Consider the following 5,000-nt stretch of genomic DNA (forward strand, 5'->3'; position numbering starts at 1 on the left):
TGAACGGTTTCACGCACTCTTGAACTCTCTCTTCAAAGTTCTTTTCAACTTTCCCTCGCGGTACTTGTTCGCTATCGGTCTCGTGGCGATATTTAGCCTTAGAAGGAGTTTACCTCCCGCTTAGGGCTGCACGCTCAAGCAACCCGACTCTGAGGAGAGTCCCTCTCGCCGCCGATCTCCGTCGCTACGGGCCTGGCACCCTCTACGGGAAAACGGCCCCGTTCAAGACGAACTTGGACAGGAGGAGCGACGACGAGAAAGCGGAACCTCCCGAACACCACATCTCCCGCGGTCGCGACAACGGCGGGATTCAGTGCTGGGCTTCTTTCCTGTTCGCTCGCCGCTACTAAGGGAATCCTTGTTAGTTTCTTTTCCTCCGCTTACTGATATGCTTAAGTTCAGCGGGTGATCCTCCCTGATCTGAGGCCAACGATAAAATGAGAGGCAGACTCGATATCCGTCAGCGCTGCGACGACGACGCGCGCGACCGTCAGTCACCGGTCGACCGATGGTAGTACAACTACCACGGCCATGTGTAGTAACACGGGTACACACGACGACGTCGACGCGCTCTTCGGACGTCGAGTCCGCCTACGCACACGCGCGCAATGTACATAATGTATTGTACATTGCACACACAGCGGCGTTAATGGCAGCGGCGCGTACAGACGCGTACGTCCTCCCATCGATCGCAAACGAACGAGCGAACGAACGAACGAACGAACGAACGAACGAACGAACGAACGCGACTAGAAGCCAGGGAGAGACGAGAGTGTGTCGTTTGCGCGCCGGAATCGAATCCGACGACGACCGCCACCACGCCGCTGAAACTCGTGTGTCATATTTGAACGGACGAAGAGAGCGCGATTGTGCGCCGCCTCTCCGAAACCGTCACATGCGCGCTCTTTCTCTCTTTTCGCCTCTCTCCCTTATATCTCTCTGTCATACTCTTTATGACAGAGCGCCGAGAGAAGGGCAGCTAGAGCGAGAGCGAGCGAGAGAGAGAGAGAGAGAGAGGGAGCAGTGTAATTTTAACAACGCGAGGCGTCGTTATTATGCAGCCGGCCCTCAGACAGGAGTGGTCCTGGATGTGTCTCCACGGACCGCAATGTGCGTTCGAAGTGTCGATGTTCAATTGTGTCCTGCAGTTCACACTATGACGCGCAGTTAACTGCGTTCTTCATCGACCCGCGAGCCAAGTGATCCACCGTCCAGGGTAATCGTTTTTGACTACCCCACACATCGTGTGTATTATATGTACGATATTAAAATAGAAAAATAAATAAATAAATAAATTATCATTTATTGACATAGAAAAGAGCGCGAAGCGCGTGCGAGCGCGCGATCGCTAGCTCAATCTAACCGCTAGGTTTGTAGTTTTTTCGGTCGGAAGCGCGCGCGCGGAACGCACACAGGCTTGCGGATTTTCACCGTGCGCGCGCGCGCGTTGATACGCGCGTGTACGCATGCGCGTTCAGACCGTCTCGATAGCGACACGTCGTCTATACGAGATATAAGGTATATCAATCAACATGAAAAACAGTGCGTGTGCGCCGCGCCGCCTACGCCTACGCCGCGATCACATACACGTGGTGTACACGTATAAGTGCGCGTGAGCGCGCGCGTGCGTGCGTGCGTGCCGACACTGAAACGTTAATGATCCTTCCGCAGGTTCACCTACGGAAACCTTGTTACGACTTTTACTTCCTCTAAAGGATCAAGTTTGGTCAACTTCCCAGCAACGCCGACGGCCGTGAAGCCACCGCGAGCCCGTCCGAAGTCCTCACTAAATCATTCAATCGGTAGTAGCGACGGGCGGTGTGTACAAAGGGCAGGGACGTAATCGACGCGGGCTAGTGACCCGCGCCTACTAGGGATTCCTGGTTCATGGGGATCATTGCAGTCCCCAATCCCAACCACGAAGGAGGTTCAGCGGTTACCCGGTCCTTTCGGACAGGGAGAGTGAAACACGCTGATTCCTTCAGTGTAGCGCGCGTGCGGCCCAGGACATCTAAGGGCATCACAGACCTGTTATTGCTCACTGTCACGCGGCTGGACGCCGCTTGTCCCTCTAAGAAGACTTGTAATACGTCGCCAGTGAGTTGCGTGACGGAGCCACGCACACCTAAATGACGACGCCTATTTAGCAGGCTAGAGTCTCGTTCGTTATCGGAATTAACCAGACAAATCGCTCCACCAACTAAGAACGGCCATGCACCACCACCCACCGAATCAAGAAAGAGCTCTCAATCTGTCAATCCTTCCAGTGTCCGGGCCTGGTGAGGTTTCCCGTGTTGAGTCAAATTAAGCCGCAGGCTCCACTCCTGGTGGTGCCCTTCCGTCAATTCCTTTAAGTTTCAGCTTTGCAACCATACTTCCCCCGGAACCCAAAGACTTTGGTTTCCCGGAAGCTGCCCGGCGAGTCATTGGAGTAACTCCGCCGGATTGCTGGTTGGCATCGTTTATGGTTAGAACTAGGGCGGTATCTGATCGCCTTCGAACCTCTAACTTTCGTTCTTGATCAAGGAAAACATTCTTGGCAAATGCCTTCGCTGTTGTTCGTCTTGCGGCGGTCCAAGAATTTCACCTCTGTCGCCGCAGTACGAATGCCCCCGTTTATCCCTATTAATCATTACCTCGGAGTTCTGAAAACCAACAAAATAGAACCGAGGTCCTATTCCATTATTCCATGCACGAAATATTCAAGCAGCATTTTGAACCTGCTTTGAGCACTCTAATTTGTTCAAAGTAAACTTGCCGGCCCACCTCGACACTCACCGAAGAGCACCGCGATAGGATTTTGATATTGAACCGGCGTTTTACCGCCGGCTCACCGACGATATGCTCCGCAAACGTGTCAGTATCACCGCGGATGCGGTGCACCGACAGCGCGGCGCACAAATGCAACTACGAGCTTTTTAACCGCAACAACTTTAATATACGCTATTGGAGCTGGAGTTACCGCGGCTGCTGGCACCAGACTTGCCCTCCAATGGTTCCTCGTTAAAGGATTTAAAGTGTACTCATTCCAATCACGGGGCCTCGGAAGAGTCCCGTATCGTTATTTTTCGTCACTACCTCCCCGTGCCGGGAGTGGGTAATTTGCGCGCCTGCTGCCTTCCTTGGATGTGGTAGCCGTTTCTCAGGCTCCCTCTCCGGAATCGAACCCCGATTCCCCGTTACCCGTTGCAACCATGGTAGGCGCGTAACCTACCATCGACAGTTGATAAGGCAGACATTTGAAAGATGCGTCGCCGGTACTGGACCATGCGATCGGCAAAAGTTATCCAGATTCATCAAAATTAACGACTTCGGACGCGAGGCCCTCCGTCGATTGGTTTTGATCTAATAAAAGCACTCATCCCATCACTGGTCAGAGTTTCGAGTGCATGTATTAGCTCTAGAATTACCACAGTTATCCAAGTAGGATGGAGTGGATCTAAGGAACCATAACTGATTTATTGAGCCATTCGCGGTTTCGCCGACTAGCGGCTTGTACTTAGACATGCATGGCTTAATCTTTGAGACAAGCATATGCTACTGGCAGGATCAACCAGGGAGCTACTACTACTACTACTACTACTACACTAACACACTATTAGACTAGTGTGTGGTGCGCGTTAGCAAAAACATCGCCACACACCGACAATTCGCGGTGCACGGCGTGCCTATAACAGTGGTGGGGGGAGACACGAGTACGTTCGTTAAGCGTCGTGCGCGTACACGCACGCGACAACGTACGTACGTCGCGTTTCTCCTCCTCCTCCTCCTCCTCTCGCGACTCGAACAGATCGGAAACGCTCTCTCTCCGCCGGCCGGTCGGTCGGTCGGCGCCGGCTCTCTCTATATACGCAACAATATAGAAGATATGACCGGCGGCCGCCGCCGCGCGTCGGATAGCAAACGTTCCGCGCCGTCGAGACGGCATCTTTTGGACGGCATCTCTAAATATCCATTTATTCAGAGCGCGCGTCCGCGATTGAACGTCCACCCGGAGATTGAATATCTCGCAGTATAATGTATACAAAATTGATTTCTCCGTCGTGAATATTATCATCATCCAGAACGTATGAGAGATCGCCCGGTAGATCAGAGGGCACACGCACACACAAAACTATACGTCGATTCGATTCGTTTCGATTCGATAGAGAGAAAATTGTTCTCTCCGCAGAATCGGTAGTACCGAAACCGACGCATATAACTACATATAATACACAAAAACATTACCACGAGATAACGAAAACGTACCGCCGATTAATGGCACGCCGGTGTCGGCAAGCGCGCTTACACACACTTCTCGATCGACGGCCCAACGACGGCAGAGTCGTCGTCGTCATCATCGCGACAACATTACAACTTATAGAATAACCCGGTGCGAAAAGAAAAAAAGAAAAAAAAAAAAATCTTTCTTTATTTTCCATTCATTATCACAGGTACGGCTCTTTGAGGACCGAGAGAGAGTTTTTGGAGGCTTGTGTGAGGAGGAGGAGGAGGATATATCACCGAAATAACGGTCGTCGCTCGCGAGAGCAGCGGCGACACAAAGTCGGTTATATACCAACCACCAGCCAACACACACATAACATATCCAAACAACAAAACCCCCGGGCCGCCGTTGCGGGTCCGCGTGGAGTGAGAAATAAAACATGTGCACACGGTTCTCGCATATATTATGCAGCATATATGCAAAGCGCCAAGCGCAAGAGCGCCGCCTCTGCACACACACAACAAACATAGAGAGACCCCGTGTGGTGTTTCATTCGTATTATAAATATATTTTAAGAGACGCGCGCCACGAGTGGCGCGCGCCGCGTCGCCACGCCGCGAGACTCCGCTCTCGGACTCGGAGCCGAGAAACAAAGTGCGAAAGTGACGGCCGCCAGAGCGGTCGGATAGATGCGCTACAAGTCGACAGTTTCACGGCGCGGTACGTCGTCGCGTTGCGTTTTCAGAAAAGGGAGGGCGGGGGGGAGAGAGGGAAAAAAAAAAAAATTATAAAA

At 52.3% G+C, this 5,000-nt stretch overlaps 3 non-coding genes across 3 annotated transcripts in view; all 3 read right to left on the minus strand.

The window, feature by feature from the left end:
• Positions 1-429, minus strand: part of LOC128201019 (large subunit ribosomal RNA) — a 4,060-nt gene extending 3,631 nt beyond the window's left edge. Inside the window, exon 1 of the ribosomal RNA XR_008253014.1 lies at positions 1-429. This exon is cut by the window's left edge and continues 3,631 nt beyond it. This is a non-coding gene — a ribosomal RNA (large subunit ribosomal RNA).
• Positions 430-1,062: 633 nt separating this feature from the next.
• Positions 1,063-1,219, minus strand: LOC128201024 (5.8S ribosomal RNA). The gene has a single exon (XR_008253019.1). It is a non-coding gene; the product is annotated as a 5.8S ribosomal RNA (ribosomal RNA).
• Positions 1,220-1,654: 435 nt separating this feature from the next.
• LOC128201011 (small subunit ribosomal RNA) lies at positions 1,655-3,560 on the minus strand. The gene has a single exon (XR_008253006.1). It is a non-coding gene; the product is annotated as a small subunit ribosomal RNA (ribosomal RNA).
• Positions 3,561-5,000: the final 1,440 nt, after the last annotated feature.

Source organism: Galleria mellonella, unplaced genomic scaffold (genome assembly GCF_026898425.1).
Source record: "Galleria mellonella isolate WM207_F2 unplaced genomic scaffold, CSIRO_AGI_GalMel_v1 utg329, whole genome shotgun sequence".
NCBI lineage: Eukaryota > Metazoa > Arthropoda > Insecta > Lepidoptera > Pyralidae > Galleria > Galleria mellonella.